At 41.0% G+C, this 17,880-nt stretch overlaps 1 long non-coding RNA gene across 1 annotated transcript in view; it reads left to right on the top strand.

Annotated features, from left to right (window-relative positions):
• The first annotated feature begins 13,613 nt into the window (after positions 1 to 13,613).
• The window catches only part of LOC140849006 (uncharacterized), a 38,022-nt gene continuing 33,755 nt past the window's right edge, over positions 13,614 to 17,880 (top strand). The window contains exon 1 of the long non-coding RNA XR_012130429.1: positions 13,614 to 13,637. This is a non-coding gene — a long non-coding RNA (uncharacterized lncRNA). The remainder of the gene's footprint in view (positions 13,638 to 17,880) is intronic.

The raw sequence follows: 17,880 nt of genomic DNA, 5'->3' as shown, positions 1-17,880 counted from the left end.
CCCAAATCTTTGGGGTCTTTGAGCGAATGTTCAAGTGTTCCACTGGTTTAAATCTTTTAGAAGTTATTTGGTCCTCCTACAGGCCAGTCTGTGGCTCACCTCTTTGCAGAAATAGGTGGCCTACTGGGCAAGTATGTGGGTCAATTACACAATTTTTGAAACAATGTTAATTGCATGTTCTGTCAGCACTTCAAGCAACTGTTAGAAAATGCAACCATAAATCTATTGTGACCCAGCATTTGCTGAAAGGTTTTCTATTGTCAAGTAGTAATTTCTCTATTAATGTTATCTAAGCTTTGCTATTACACTTGCACAATTCATTCAGTCCTGCAATTCGAACCTAGAATTTATCCTTGTTGCCTTTTTCACCCCATCCTCCAGCAAAAGAACTCCAACAAATCCCGTCAAGCTTAATGCCAATTTAGATGTAGCACACATACCTACCTCCTTTCTCTGTTCTGCACCCTCATCTCTCATCACTCTGTGCAGACCGCCTTTACCTCTCACCTAGACTCCTACACCGGCCTCCTAACTGACCTGTCCATTGCCACCTTGTCTCCTTCCAAAATCTCTGCCCACAGTCAGAGTGGCGAGGTCCTGTCTCTCCCCTGCATAAAATCCTCTGGTTGCTTCCCATTGCATTAGGAATAAAATTGCAAACCTCCTGTGAACTAGAAGGCTGGATGTGATGTGGCCTTTCCTATTGTCTCCCATGCTTGCTGAGCTCTAGCCACATGCATAATCTCTTACCTTCAGACCTGTGCACAAACTGTCCTCTTCCTAGGGTTGTTCTCCCTCTTTTTTTAGTGTGACCAACTTCATGTCCCCTCACAATTTGTATGTTGAAGTCCTGTCAGAATGTATCCTTATTTGGAGACAGGGCCTTTACAGAGGTTATCAAGTTAAAGTAAGTTCACTAGAGTGGGCCCTATTCCAGGATGATTGGTATCTTTATAAAATGGGGCGAGTTTGGATGGAGAGAAGGATAGAGGGAAGATAATGTGAGAGACCTAGGGAGAAGATGGCCGTCTCCAAGATGAGAACTACCTGAGGACCCTCCTGTCACATCCTCAGAAGGAACCAGCCCTGCCAACACCTTGATCTGGGACTTCTGGCCTCCAAACTGACACAATAAACTTCTGTTTAAGCCATCCGATCTGTGGTACTATGACAGCAGCCTGAGGAAAGCGAGACACCACCCTTCAGGTTCTCGAGTGTCCTCTCTTCATGGAGGACTCCCGCCTGCCTTCCTGGAGTAGATTCCCGTTAACATCTCTCTCTGCCCCGTGTGGCAGTCATTCTAACTGGGCAATCCATCAACTCATTCTGTATTTGCCGACACCCTTGCAGGTAGAAGAGCCATATAACTATACCCCCAATGAAAGCAGCAGCAGTAATTTCAGCCCAAGTCAGTGGAAAGTCCATTAACATTCCATTCTCTCTCCTCTCTGTTGGTGTGTGGAGAGGTGCCCTGCATTACAGGACAGCAGACCCTTTGAAATTGTGAAGATGGTGAGGATGCTTTTGTCTTTACCTCTATCACCACTTCCTTTCATCATTGTTATCAGTGGCACTAACACTGCAGTTAGGCAAGAAGAAAGAGAAAAGGATTGGAAAAAGGTGACATTTTTGGCAGATGTAGCTATGTACATAGAAAATCCAAAAATAGCTACAGATAAATACCAGAATTGAGAGTTTAGTAAGAATATTCAGTGTTGGAATATCAATGGAATTTTGACATACTAGTTTCAACGGTTTTAAATTTATAGAAACTACCATTGTGTAAAAACTGATAAATTGATGGAGATATTCATTGCAGTAGAAAACTGGTATGAGATGAGTAGGCAATTCATATATTCAGAGGACCAGTGTGTATACAAAAAATGGTTTACCTCATTAGTCATAAGGAGAACATAATTAAAACAGAAGTGAGATACCATTATACTCTCAACAATGATTAAAATTTTAAAGATTGGCAATTTCAAGTTTAAAGGTTTAAAAAACTTTCATAATACTGTGGGTGGTAGCATAAATGGCACAATCATTTTGGAAAACTGCTCAGGCATCATTTGTGAAAGTCGAATACATGCTTACCCTGGGATCCAGCTGAAATAGGTGTACACTTGAATTAGGAGATGTACAAGAATGCTCATGGCAGCTTTCATCATAATAGCCAACAACCAGAGTAACTTGTATATCCATCAACTAATGAATGGACAAATTGTGGGATAGTCCTAAAATGTGGTATAGTCACATGATAGAGTACTATAGAACAATAAAAACGAATACAGCTACACTCAACAATTTGGACAACACTGACATACAGCAAGGGGAGGCAAAGAGGAGAATACATGATTCCAGTCATACGAAGTTAAAAACAGGATATTACTTAGGTAGTAAAACTGTAACCAATTGCTATAACAATCATAGTGGTCACATTTGGGGCAAAGGAGAGCTTTATGTCTAGAATGAAGCATTCAGGGAGCTGCTGGGCTGGCAAGCTTCTGTGTTCAGCCAGGGTAGGTGCTAGTTCACTTTACCAGAATTCAGTAAACTACATTTATGTATTTTTCTTTGTGAAGCATTTCACAATGAAAAAGGTTTTTAAAAAACCCTGATTTCTTTTGTTAGAATCCCAGTAATTGATTCTAAAATTAAGTGCCAAAACCTTTTCTCTCCAAAAAAATAATTTGCATGCTTGCTCTGCAAAACCATGGGAACCATACAATCTAATGTTTCACTTTTCTTTTTCATTAGTTGGCAGGGAAGCAGAGCCTCAGTTAGTGCTCCAGTGGAAAATTCAACTCCTTTCAGACCTCTGGTCTACACAATTCTTTGCTTCTCTTAATTGTCTATGCTTGTATGTTTTAAAGACTCCTCTTGGTGTTTTAATATTGTAAGTTTTCTTTGGGGAAGTAGGTGGGAAAATCTTTAAAATTTTCATCAAAGTTGCAACATTGTGTGGAATTCTTTACTGTCTTACACAATACACAACAACTCAAAATGGATTAAAGACCTAAATATAAGACCTGGGACCATAAAACTCCTACAAGAAAACATAGGCAATAAACTCTTGAGCCAGCATTAGCTCTTTTTTTCTGGATATCTTTCCCCAGGCAAGAGGAAACAAAAGCAGAATTCAACTAGGTGGGACTTCATCAAACCAAAAAGCTTTTGCTTCCTTTAGACAGTAAAGGAAGCCATCAATTAAGGGGCAACCCACTGAATGGGAGAATATTCTTACAAATGATATATCCAATAAGGTGTAAATATCCAAAGTACATGAAGAACTTATACAACTCAACATCAAAAAAACCCAAATACTCCCATTAAAAAATGGGCAGAGGACATTTTTTCCAAAGAAGACATACAGATGGCCAACAGGCACATGTAATGATGCTCAACATCACTAATCGTCAGAAAATGCAAATCAAAATCAGTGAGATACCACCTAATACCAGTCAGAATGGCCAGTATCAAAAAGACAAATAAGTGTTGGTGAGGATGTGGAGAAAAAGAAACCACACTGATGGTGGGAGTATAAATTGGTGCAGCTACTATGGAAAACAGTATGGAGGTTCCTCAAAAAATTAAAAATAAAAATACCATATGACCCAGTAATTTCAATTCTGGGGATTTACCCAAAGAAAACAAAATCACTAATTTGAAAAATTATATGCACCTCTATGTTCACTGCAGCATTATTTACAATAGCTAAGTCATGGAAGCAACTGAAGTGCCCATCAATAAATGAATGGATAAAGAAGGTGTGGTACATATACACAGTGGAATACTACTCAGTTATAAAAAAGAAATCTTACCATTTGTGACAAGATGGACGGATCTAGAGGGTATTATGCTAAGTGAAATAAGACAACAAATAACCATATTATTTCACTGATATGGAGAATCTAAAAAAAATAGATTCATAAATACAGGGAACAAATTAGTGGTTGCCATAGGGCTGGGGAGCCGGGGGGGAGGGATGGGCAAAATAGGTGAAGGGGATAAAAAGAGACGAACTTCTAACTCTCAGAAAAGAAACAATTCAGAGATGAGAAAAAAAATAAAATTACTTTTTTGTGAGAAAAATAGGCAAATACTACATCTATGAAATAATATTATAAAAGGAATATTCTGAGAACAAGGAACTAAGGTATGAAAACTATGATAGTTGATGTTACAAATTCAATACAAGGTTTAAAAAGATTGAGACAAGGAATTCTTAGAGCTGAAGAAACAGCTGAAAAGATAGGCAATAGAAAAAATAATCAGAGGATTAATTCAGCTAATCCAAAATCTGATTGCTCCCAGGAAGAAGAGAGAAGTGGAGGAGAGAAAATTAATACAGAAACAATACAAGAAACTCACCATTTTGGTTTGCCACAATTTTGAGCTGGTTTTCTTTCATGTGCAAGACAAGGATTGGTACTCAGATGGAGCTGAGGAGCATTCCCGTAAGACAGGAACATGGAGGTCACTTGCAGCTTCCTGGTTACCCAGAGGGCGCATTCTTGGCAGTGTGGCGGGGGCAGACGCCAAGTGGAGAAGTCTGAAGAGCAAATGGGAAGTTGGGAAGTGGAAGTACTTGATGAGTACACATCCTTTCAGGAGTTTTTCAGTGAAAAAGGAAAGAGAAATCAGCTGATAGGTCTCAGGATTAAGGGCAAATATATTTTAAAGGTTAAGAGATGTAGAACATGCTTATATGCTGATAAAATTTTTAAAGTAATGAAGTCACAAGTGTATTCTTATTGTTTAGGTAAACAAAATACTACATTTATAGTTAATAAACAAAAGGAAAACGGAGAAGAATTTTCCAGTTCAGTTGCCCCAAGCACCTTGACATCAATTCACCTGGACATGATTTCAATTCAAAGGATTATAAGAGGTGGGGAGGATAGGACTTTTTCAAGTACCCACCTCAGTTCTGCCTGGTTACATAATGAACATGAAAATAGCTGTAGACTTATTCTGGTCATCAATGGACTTTCTAGAAAAAAGTTCAGTTCTTCTACAATGTTTTCAGTGATTTCTTGGATCATGGTACACTGACTGGATTGGCCCACGTTAAAGCCCAATACTTTCATTACCCACTTGCTCCACAAGTAATTTACACATTCACGGCTCCATACACACTGACAATACGCCCAGGATATGCAGCACCTGCAGCAAGGGGGTGGAAGCAGGCTGCCAGGAAGACCAAGTCCGTCTGCCCTCGTGGCGCTCAGCGGCGGGAGGGATTGGACACCGTGGCAAACCCGCTGGTCTGACACGCACGAGTGTTTGTCGTAGGCACAGCACAGCATGGTCATCAGGACAAGGCCAAGCTGCAGAGAAGATAGCATCACTGGGAAGGCGGGGCCTCACCCGTGCAACAGCTCTGGGAAGGGCCACTGCTCGGTGCTTAGGAGTCCCTTCCTGAACAAGGGAACGCCGAGGCTGCCTCTTCAGCTCAAGGTGACTCTCAACGACCTCAAGCCTTTTTCCTGACATAACTGCCCTGGTCATTCTGCCAAACTCTGCCACTGATACTCTACGGAATCTGTGTGAAGAGCCAAACATGTTACTCGCACAGCAGGCAAAGGGCCAGGGCCACTGTTATATTGCCCACCATTATCCTTGCCTCCCCCCACCCAGCACTGATGGCAGCATGAGCATCTGGGCTCTGTCCGGTACCGAAGGGGACGGGCATCTTGGCCTCAGGGGGACGTCTCAGCCCCGTGGCACCCCTCCTGCCCAGGCACTGAAGGGCCAGAGGCAAGAGGTGGCAGCTGGGGACACTGCAGAGACTGTGCCTGCCAAACTGTCATTTGAAAATTAGAGCCATGTTGGACTGGGTGTTACTGGAGCTTCCCGAAAGGCCTAGTTTACTGCTTGGCAGTGGCTGCTTCACTGGAAGAATCTGATTCAGCTTCATCAGCAATCTGCTGTGCTGAATATTCTCTCTGTATAAAGTATCTTCTATTTCAATAGCCATCAAGGGAAAATACCTGAAGAGTGCAAGGGGCAGTAATGACCAAAAAGCACTTCCCAGGCACAGAGAATGTTCCTACCCAGGAAATAATTTTATTCTATTCTTCCCAATGCAAATAAGAATGGAAATTTAACATGGTCATTTCCACCACGGAACAGGCTTTTGTAATTGCTGCCAAGTTCTACAATAATCATAAATGCCTCTCATTCATTCTTCCCATGCTGAGGTTTGATCCTTATGTTTCCTCACAGTAGGTCAAAACTGAGAATGTGCTGCCTTTTTATCTCAGCTAGAATCCAACCCTTTTACAGCTTTCAGTAGGAAAAAAAAGTGCAGCAGGCTAAGAGCTTGGGTTCCGACCTGACTTTAGACAGCTGGAGATCTTGGGCCCCTCTTTCTCAGAAGCAAGCATACTGACGCGGAGACTCCTGGAGGCAGTGATCTTCAGTCCTGCCCTGGCTGGGGGAGCTCAGGCCAATTACTTACCTTCTCTGGGCCTCAGTTTCCTCCTTTCGGAAACTGGAGAATCTCTGAGGTTCCTTCCAAATCTCAGTGACAGAATCCTGTGATCTGTAAGTAGCACCAACTAAAACAGGTTGCTCCAGACCTTTAAAGGAAGAATGGACCCTACAGCTTTCTAGTTTCTTAATAGATGCTCAAAAAAGTAAAGCAGAATGGCATCTACCCTTGAGTAGACAGATACCACCTAGGCAGAATGAAGGAAGAAATCGGTACTAAGGAGTCTGACATGCTAAAAAGACGAGAGGTTGCCAGCATGTGTTCGCCTTGATTTGCTGAACCAACTGGCTCTCAGGAATCCACAGAGCTGGGAAAAGACATCATGTTAAGTCTGGCACCCTATTTAGTTCCAATGCAGTTTTTGTTCTGGGCTTTGCCCCAAACCAGAAGAAAAATTATATTCCTATAAATTCAGAGTGTTAAGATTATTCTCTTTGGTTCATCAACCCTGTTTTTTTGGTATCTGATCTGCTGCCCATTATGGATTTTCTTCAAAGCCCAAGATTTAAGTCAAGAGTTTACAAAAAAATTTTTCCAGTGACTGTGAGAAATAATTTACATATAAATTGTGTCCATTTAAAGTGAATGATTTGGTGAGTGTTGACCGATTTGTTTGTGAAACTACCATCACAATCAAGATAGAGAACATCTTCTTCACCACCAAAATCTCTCTTACACCCTCTTGCAGTCCACAGGCAACCACTGACCCGCTTTTTGTCTCTGTAACAGTCTGCCTTCTCTGATTTTACATATGGGGGATCATACTGCACGTACTTCAATGTCTGGTTTCTTTCATTCAGCGTAATAAGACTGTCAGGTTGACACATATGTCAGTGGCTTATCTCTTTTTATGGCTAAATGGTAATCCATTGTATGGATGTAGTACATTTTGTTTATTCTATCACCTCTTAATGGGCATTTGGGTTATTTCCAGTTTGGGGCTACTATGACCAAAGATTCATGTGCAAGTCCTTGAGAGGTCCTGTTTATATTTCTTTTAAGTGTACAACTAGACTGGATCATATGGCAGGTATACGTTAAAATATAGTTCACAAAATTTTGAGATAATAAATGATTACACATCTTTGCCCTCAGGTGAGAGAAATCTTAGATTTTCTTTAGAGGCATTGATTCTTAATCCTGCCCTTCTCTGGAATACAGTGAATATTCCAGAGACAGAAGAAGAGGTTGGAACAAGTCATAGACCATTTCTCCCACTTGCAGAGGAGGAGACTGAGGGCTGGAGAGATGAAAGGGCTGGCCAAAAACAGAGTTGCAGGGCGTGTTAAAGATGCTGGTCATCCTGAGTCTGAAGAACACTGGCAAATACAGGTACGTAGACCTCTGTGTGGAAGGAAGTGTCAAGAGCAGCTGCACAGCTCTGAGATCTGGCTCACATGGTCACATTTGTGAACTGGCACAGTCAAATGATCTAGTCATTTACATTGGATGACATATATTTTCTCTACCTAGAATCTGGTGGAAAATAACAGTTTTTAGCATGAGCTTCTGGCAAAACCCCAGAAGTCTCTGGGACTGAACAGACATGTACAGAGACCGCCCCTTCTCCCAAGGCCAGCATTGCTCACTCAGAGGGCTGGGCCCTTTGGAAATGGAGCAAGTCAACACCTTTATGGACACAATTTCATGGCCTTGCCACATGCCAGGTGAGTGATGAATTTGATTGAATTCATTCCAGAGGAATCCAGTGCAGAAATATTTGTTCCCCTTTTCATTCCTGTTTGTAACAAGAATGGAATAAAATTAACTGTGTCTCTTTCTTAATCTAAAACAAAGCCTAACAAAATTCATGTTATTCATGTTGCTCTCTATTCTCAATACTAAGCATGACTCTTGAAGAGATATTTGTAAAATCATTTTTAGCAATAACAGCAAATCTTACTTTAGGTGGGACATCACTGGATGCATGACTTCTTAAGTGTCACAATCAGAAAACTCATATTTAAAGGAAAAAACATGTCTCTTGAAAGCATTTAACTATAACCCAACAACAAATAAACACTTTCCTCTCAGAAAAAAGCCACTTTGAGAAGGATTTTGTGATACGAAAAGAACATATTGGTCAAGTCTTTCTTGGTATGACTCTATTTTTATGATATACAAAGTAAAAAGAATTGGAATGAAATTCAAAAGTTCTTTGAACCAAATAATGAAGAGGATGAAATAAGTTCAGTGAAAAGTACTATCTTCATAACATTGACAAATTTTTCAGTTTTTTTCAAAGGAAGCCTGGGCTCTGCAGAGAAAACAGAAGCCCCCATCATCACTGCAGTTGGTTTTATAGCTTGAAGATTGAGTCTCATGAGCATTTCTGGTTTTTATACTTCTCCATAGTGCCATGTTTTTAAGGAACCGATACATATTCTGGCTCTGAAGATCCACTGCCAGTTACTGGTCTGCAAAAAAATAAAACCTGTCTCAGTATTCAGACAAGGTACAACTAAAATCTGCATTTTGAAATCTGGGGGTCCCAGGAAGGCCAAAGTGTGGGGGAGAGTTCTTTATGGGGGAAGTGTGTGGGGAAAGGCAGGAGGAATAAGGTTGTATCATCACCTTTGTCACTGCTGACCTCCTGCTTATTTGATCATGGTTCTAACAACCCTGGGACTCTATCCAGAAGGTTAGGGAGATGGGATTAGGGGTACTCCCTATAAGGGGTACTAAGTGCTATCAACATACTGCCAGCATTTTTAGCCTCCAGAACTCCAGGGTCTGATTTTCCAAAAGCCTGTCCCTGTCCCTAAGGGTTCTCTGGGTCCATGTGAATTAGCTTATCCTGGAACAGGGAGGAAATCATATTTAGAATGTAGCTTAATCATTGCATGCAACTTTCTTGCATGTATTTCCCTGTTATATATGAAGTAGGCATCTCAGGAATCAATGCATTAGATGGCAGGTGTGCACACTACATTGAGCTCTTAGCTCTGTTTCCTTCCCCCCAAAAGTAATAGCACAGTCCTGGGATCAGATAAGAAACCAGGAAACAGAAAGGATTGAATGAATCATGGTTAGCAGTTCAGAAATCTTCCCAAGGACCTTACCATAGACACTTCAGTAACAGCCACTTGGCCTCAATCTTGCTCTCGCCTCTTACATGAGTAGTCAAGTTCATTGTTTTTCTCATTGTCTTTCTGTGTCTCTTTCTCTTATTGCTGAAGTTGGTAAAGAAAAATGTACCTCTTAGAGAAAAACCGGAGTTAAGTCGATGTGAGTTCAGACTGGATTCCCTCCTTTGCTGATTATTATGGCGTTGGATGACCACTGGTTTCCTGGAGTCTGGATGCTTATATGTGAAGTAGTCACTTCTCACCTTCTCAGGGCTATTGGAAGGCCCAGTACATGCTATGTGGTTAATAAAAGTTCATACACTTTTCCTCAGAGCTATTGCTCTTTCAAATAGAGTGGAATTAATTAAAACTAGAATTATAGGTTTGAGACGTCTTGGCTTAATGAACAAACCATTAGCCAACAGGAGAATTCAGACCTTTTCTCTCTGTTGGAATCCAAGCTAGTACTTAGCAGGCACTGGCTGAAGGCCTAGGCTACATTAAGTCCTGCAAAGAGTGCTGTTCAAAGGAGGGTTTCATCCAACTTTCAGTTCTGGTGGCCCAGGGCCAACGTAGTTCAGAGTATTAAAGCAAAGGTGATTGATAACTGCACTCTAACCCATCGCATATGGCTTAATGATTAATTTAGTACTCAGTCAAGGAGAAGGAGGGTTGCACGGTGTGTTCCTCACTCTCTGAAGGAGGCTTCAGGTTCTTGGGGAAAATTTGGTCTTGACAAATTGTCTTTCAACAGTTCATTCTTCACTTTGGAGGGAAGCCTTTTCTATCTTCCTAGTTGGTTATGGTTAAAGTAGATCCTAGCCCTAAAAAAGATCTGATAGTCGAAGGTGTGAACAAAAGCATGCCCTAGTATAAACCCAGCATGGTGCAGGGGGAGCATATGCTATTATTTATTGAGTTCTTGCTCATGATAGTTCAACAGTCAGATCAAGAAGCTTGTTATCAGCTCTGACATGGGATTTAGAGAAGGAAATTTTTATACTAATGAACTTACAAATGATTAGTGGCTGTACTTATAACCAACATGGCTTTGATAGATAAGTACATGAAAGAGGAAAGCTTCCTGATAGCACTTCGCTGGGATAATCTTGTTTCCTTAATGCCTTATTTTCTCAAGCAATCAAATGTTTAAGTTTTGCTACTATTGTTGATATATGGTTGACTATCGCTATATCCTATTGATTTGGTATAAAGTTAAATGATAGACATTATCAATTTATCTTTGCATCACCTGCTGGTTCTTCTCTAGGCTGTGTTGGACCTGTCTTGAGGAGTGGGAGCAAGTAAATTCTAAGGTGAGATTTCTGGAGGGGTGGCCTGTGAATAAAATTGTAGTATTTCCAGAATATCTCACCTGGCTGTAGTTTATCTGCATATCAATAGGTGTTCAGAGGTGGAAAGAAGTATGGCTTTAGTGCATTTGCATCATTTCGCAGGGGTGAAGAGAAGTTCATCCCCATATCAGTGGGTAAATTACCTAGGCAGGGAGGGCTTATTTGTACCTGAGAGGTGAGGGGAGCGCTGGTTTTGCTTCTTCCAGAGCAGAGAAGAGATGGTCCTGGACTGCAGTTTGGAGGCAATAAACGGGTTTTAAACTTTATTTCTCCCTTTGACTGATTTCAGTTTTTAGAGGTATTTTGCCCCAGGATTTCCTCTTCCCAGGCTTACATAGACATTATCAATTTATCTGGCATCACCTGCTGGTTCTTCTCTAGGCTGCGTTGGGCCTGTCTTGACAGCCCCTTTTCTAACTCCATCCTCTCTGCACACCCTTTAAATGTCAGGGCTTTCTAGGGCTCTGGTCCTTCCTCTTCAGCAAAACAGAACTTACTTTTCTTCAGACCAAATCTAAAATACACTCCGCCCAGCAGCTGGGCATTGGCCTTGTCGATTCATGATAAACTCAGCCAGTTTCCCTTCAGCCACTTCCTCCCTGGGGTTCTGAGTTTCATTCAGTGTGAAGGTACTTGGGAGGCTGTGAGTGGCGGGTTCTGGTTCTGACCTGCCTCTTATTGATGCTGACATTTGCGGAGACAGCTGGGCTCCTTCCTGCCCTGGTCCTGGCACCTCTGCCATCGCAGTACATCATCTACACAGGTGAGCCTGTCCCAAATCAGTGGCTCCCTTGCCAATCGCTTCTGCACCTGCTAGAGGGGGTAGGGCAGGAAACATTTTCAGGTGCTTCCTGATGCCATTCTGAGGCCCCAAACTTGTTGGGGGCTCTCTTAGACGCACCACATTGCCATTTCTGTTCGGTGGCTGCTGCACCATCCAGGCCTAGGGGAGTTCTTTTGTAGGCAAAACCTGAAAACTGAGGCATGAATGTCCTCTGTTCTTTGATCCTCCATCCTGTCTGGGGGTCCACTTATTTGTGCCCCTGACTCTGGTCTGTGGTGGCATGTCAGAGGGAGGAGACAGTGCTCAGGGTGCCTCCTTAGTAATACCCACCACCCTTCAATTCTTCCTTGTCACATGTAGGGGGAGGGCTCTCTTGCTCTCTTTTTTTTTTAAATCTCACTTGAGGAGAGAAATTCAAAAGTAGAGAATTGACTCATTATGTATTAACAACCCAATCCTGAGGGCTGGAGAAAAGAATGCTTTTGCTGTTGCCTGAACTTGGGGTTGGGAGAAAAGGAAGGAAGCAGTAAAAGCCAGGAAAGCAGAAATTAAAAATTTCAAAGTATCATCCCATCACATACCTCCTGAACATCTCTCATATTTAGTTCAGCTGTTTTTGCATCATTTCCAGTTTTTTTTTCACCTCTTACCTGGATTGCTACAATTAAAAAAAAAAATGCCTGAAACCTAAATCTGGTCTTAAAAGAACGTTTCTTTAATCTTCTTTCTTCCGCCAGATTTTATATAATTAACACATGCCACGGTGCAAGTTTAAGGTATACAAAGTTGATCTGACATTTGCACATATTATGGAATGATCCCCACAATAAGGCCAGATAACATCTCAGACACCTCTTGAATTCACTCTTGATGCTGTGGCTGGAGTGATTTACTGTCTCCGAAATGTAAATCTAGTCATGTGACTTCCCTCCTCCAAGGTTTTCGTGGCTTTTCATGGCCTTTGGGGAAAGTCAGAACTCCCCCCGTCACAGGCTGAGGCCCCTAAGCCCGTCCGCCATGTCTGCCCCAGTGCCCCACGCTAGGCCGTAGACGGGTCTGCCAGGGCTTTAGGATGACTGTGGGTGTAGCTCTTTTTTCTTGTGATGTACCCTTGCCCCAGGCTCTCCACTGATGCACCTCAGTCTTCAAGGTGGGTATCTATTTGTGCTTCATGCCTCAACTCAAACCCCATCTCCTCAGTGACACTGACTAACTGCCCTCTTCTGTGTGTTCACCAGCAGCTATGGCTCCTTTCATAATAATGTTAATGTCTCACTGCGCTTACTGATTAACATGTACACTCCCTTCATTAGACTATAAGCTGTTTGAAGGCAGGGGCTGTGTCTTATCCTGTTTGTATTCCCAGTGCCTAGCAGTCCCTTGTGACATTGAAGGTGCTCATAAAGTATATCACTGAATAGCGAGCTGGCAGGGGATGCTACCTGGAGCAAAGCCACCAATAGAGTGACAAAAAGCTTGTGGTATAAAGGGTGACACTGTCTGGATACACCACAGTTTAAGCATCTCCCTACTTTTCCTTCCCTTTTTAATCCTAGCCTTTCCCTCCCCACTTTGAAGGCTGCAGAGCACAGCACTCTGCGTTTTAAACTCTCCTGCACATGCTTGGTGGTCGTCCAGGCATCCCCAGATGGTGGCACTGTACAACAGTTGCTGGACTTCCCTAAGCAAAGGTTAAAACTCACATTGGGTGTCCTCTCTTTCCTAAGGCAGTAAGCATGTCCTGTCATTCAACACACCTATGGAGTGAATACTACATTCAAAGCATGTTGCTCAGTAGTGCTTGTAATTTAGAGAGATTTTCATCAAGACCAGGTAAAATTTCTATTTTTTGAATTTTAGTTCTCAGGAACATTCATTCATTCATTCAGAAGTCCTTCTGATGGGGGAGTATAAGAGCCACTGTGGGGTATTTGGTAAGTAAATACTAATCAACCTTGAATATTCCTAATATTTAACAAAGTAGTCTCAAGGTCTGCAAGAAGACAGTAGAATAAAAATGAAAAGAAAAACTATGGGAGTGCTTAAACGGTGGTATATCCATAAAATGGAGTACTCTGAAGGAGTTAAAAGCACAAGGTATATCTGTATGTACCAACTTGGACAGATCTTCCAAAGAGATTAGGTAAAAAACAGCAAATTATAGAACAAGACATGCTATATGTTAGAATTTATGTACTCCCTTCCCCAAAACAATCAGATCTTTCTATAAGCACATATATGCTACATATAAGAATGCTGAAAGGAGATATTAAATAGATTATAGTAGTGATTTCTAGGGATGGAACTGAATCATCAAGGGTAACTTTTGTTTTATCTGTATTATTAAAAATGTTTGCAAAATAAAGTGCATATAAACTACTCACATATTTTTTTTTCTAAGGAAGGATAGAAGTAGGGAGATAGTCAAAGACATAACACCATTCTGAAATGGAAAATGAACAACTTTTCTCATTAAGTGACAGGTTTGTTAATTGATCAACTTTTGTACCTGCCTTCTTTAAAAAGTCTGCAGTTCACAGATGGGGCACGATGGAGTGGGAAGGGCACAGGATTAGCGGGCAGAGGACCTGTGTTCTATTCCTCATCTGCCTCTTACTTGGCCAATCACTTAATCTTGCTGAATCTCAGACTCTATAAAATCTACAAAATGGGGATAAAAATAACACTTAGGTCATGAAATTGTGAAAAATTGTTGTGAACTATTGTGAGTGGCCACATGCCACAGACTGTGAAGTTCTATGTTTTATTACTATTATATAGAACACAGGATATTAATGCACTGAATGTACTAGAAAACACAGGCTCTGCTAAACGAGACCCAGATTAATCACTAGATAGAAAAATATGAGTTTAAAAGTTAGTTTATTTGACAATTCACAAGTGATTTGAAAATTTTATGGAATTATCTGGAGCTAAATTTGGAAACCTGTAGCTCCTCCTTTCTTCCCGGAGTATCTAACATGCTCTAATTTGTTGCCCAAGTGCAAGTCATGTCTACTCAAGGAATTCAAGCTCATTAGCTCATTTCAATTTAAACTAGAGATAAAAATCAGATACCACACAGCAGTCTAAAACCAAATACAAAGAGTATTTTGTTGTTATCATTTGAGATCATTTCTACCAGAGATAATTTGTATACAGTTATCTGTTTATGAATCAATATAAAAAAAAGAGTAAGAATCATTTAAGATAAATGTTGTCTCAAAATTTTCTATAGCAATGCAAACACAAAATCACCTGGTCTTAGGGGAGAATTCAGTATCAAAATAACACATTTAAAAAGATACATGTAATACATGTAAGCCTCTAGAACTTGACTTTGAGGGCAGTCAGGTGAGCCTCAGAAAGATAAGCCAGGTTCTACAAGGAAAGTGTCAACTTCTTTTGTCTAGGTCCTCTACACCAGCAATCCTTTAGAAATGACAGCTACATAGAAATCTAATATATTAACAGAAAGAATGGCATGTAACATTTATTTACCCAATAAGTTAATAGGAAAAATGAAGGCATTTTCATAAACAAACTTTTGAGTCTGGGTTTACAAAAGACAGAGGTTATCTTTGTAGACCCTATTCTGTATTTTGTTTCACAGTATTGAGAAAGTCCTGATTCATGCTAAGAAATGGCAGTTTTTTTAATAGCACATCTTGAAATACCAAGATGCTTGCTTCAGTTTACCTTCAGACATCTGCACAAAAATTTAACCTGGTACTGATGTTTGCTGGATTTCAATGTTTTAAAATGATATAAACCATGTATTTGAGCTTGCTGGTTTTTAATTTTTTAAGTTAAAGAATATTTAAAATCAGATATTAATGGAGGGGTCTCAAGAGAACACGGTATGAATATCACTGCCTCAAAACATGAGTTCATCTGTTGATTTACCTTTGTGTGAAATATGGCTTTCTCAACCACTTTAGACTTCCATGAGTCCCTGCTCTTTGGCTATTCACTCACCCCTCTTGGCCCTTCCTTCCACCTCTTTCACAAGCTCTTGTCCTAACCTGGCCCAAAGTGACATTTCCATCTTGTATTCTCCCCATTTCTCATGCCCTCAATCACCATTACATGTGGTAACAACTCCTAAGTATCTACCCTCAGCTCATATTTCTCTCCTAAGCTCGAGAGAGGCTCGTATCTCCACTTGGCTATTCTATAGGCATCTTAAACTCAAGATGGAAACAACTTATGATTCATTTTGCCTCCACCAAAACTAAGTCCCTCCCCATTTTGCATCCACTCTCTGAGTAAACGGGGTTGTTCACCTGGCTTTCCCACTCAAGACAGTCAGAAGTCATCCTGCATTCTTCTCTTTTCGCTGCCATCTAATTAGCCAAAAGTCCCATTGATTCTACCTCCTAAATATTCTCTGAATTCATTCCGTCTTCTCCCTTCCCATTGCCACTGCAATAATGTAGACTCTCAGCAGAGATTATTGTGATTTTTGTAACTACCTAGACTTAGAAAACATTCTTAAAAATTACATTGCTTCTTTACAAAAAATCCTTCAATATTTGTAGTACCTCCAGAATAAAACCCACATCTTTCATATGACTTACCAAGTCCCTCCTGATCTACCCTGTGCCTACTTCTCCATCACAAACCTTCCCTAACTCGCTGTCTCAGTATATTAACCCATCTCATATGCAGAACACCTCAGTGCTTTCTTCCTTTTGAGCCTTTTGAACGTGACATACTCTTTACAATTCTCTTTCATCCCTTCTTCAAGTAGCTAGTTCCCACATCACAGCTAGGACTCAGTCAGGTATCATCTCTTCTGGGAAAGACTTCTCCACACCTCCTCCCTCTGGGCTCCTTTGTGCTAGCGATCTCCTGTATCACAGCACTTATGTACTATAAAGCAGCCATCTGTGTCCTGCCTCACATTATGAGCTTCTCTCTCCAGTCACCATTCCAAAATGGGGCCTGGGAAATAGCAAGTGCTCAATAAAAGTTGTAGGTAAGAGAGTAAAATGTTGATCCTAGAGGCCAATGGATCACTTACACGTCTTTTAACAAAACAGTAACCGCACAACTGTGATTTCCCAGTGAGAGGGCACCTTGCTCTTTGAGTCTTTTAAATTAACCCAATTCAAACCCAATCCTTCCTCAAGAAGTTAAACATAGAATTACTATATGATCCAGCAATTCCACTTCTAGGTGTATACCCCCAAAATGAAAGCAGGGACTCAGCCAAGTACCTGTATATCAGTGTTCACTGCAGAATTATTCACAAGAGACAAAAGATGGCAATGACTGAAGTGCCCATCACCACATGAATGGAGGAACAAAATGTGGCACATGCAGACAGCGGGGTATCACTCAGCATTGGAAGAGAATGAAATTCTGATGTATGCCACAACTTGGATAACTTGGAAACATTATGCTAAATGAAATAAGAAGACACACACAAAAAAATATTATCTGATTCCATTTATATGAGGGCTATCACTATCTAAAAATCCTAGGCCCATGACTTACTTCTCCAGCCAATCTATTGGCTTCATCAACCTACAGAGGCACAAACTTCTGTGGAAGTCACCACAAAGTCAGCCGGTACTGACTGCAAAACCCACATCCTGCTGCACTTACTGTTTGGTGTTGGTAGATGAGTTTTACAGGTTTACAACTTATTTCACTAGGGAATTTAAGAGATGAATTATCTTCCTAAGGCCTTTATAAGTAGTTTGCTACTTAAATTTTATAGACTGGAATTCTGCAGAAGAAACTTCTTTCTTGGGTTATCTGAAGCCTGTAAATTATAAAAGAAATTTGGGACTAAAACACGTTGCATAAATATCACATCTGCAAATAGAGCATGATTTGCAAGAGAATGATAAAAAGCATTGTAAACACCAAACCAGGCTGAAGGAAGATGAGCAAATATAAAATAGTTAAGAAGTAGCCTAACAGAGATATTCTAGAAAGGTGAGGCAGGCAAGCTAGAGGGGAATATTATACCAGAAACGTGAGCAAGATCCACCTTTTGACGGGTCTGATCACTGTGGAAACACAGCAGGTGCAATCATTTGAGCCTCTTCCCTTCCTTTCCCCATTCCCTGTCCAAAGGGGGGTGTTCCCTTCCAAACACCCCTGGAAGAGCCCCTATATGTAGAAATGAAATGTCAAACAGTTAGTACAGTGCCTGTCACAGAG

This window comes from Manis javanica, chromosome 1 (assembly GCF_040802235.1).
Source record: "Manis javanica isolate MJ-LG chromosome 1, MJ_LKY, whole genome shotgun sequence".
Lineage (NCBI taxonomy): Eukaryota > Metazoa > Chordata > Mammalia > Pholidota > Manidae > Manis > Manis javanica.
The sequence above is the reverse complement of the archived record's forward strand: the minus strand, read 5'-3'. Positions and strand labels throughout refer to the sequence as shown.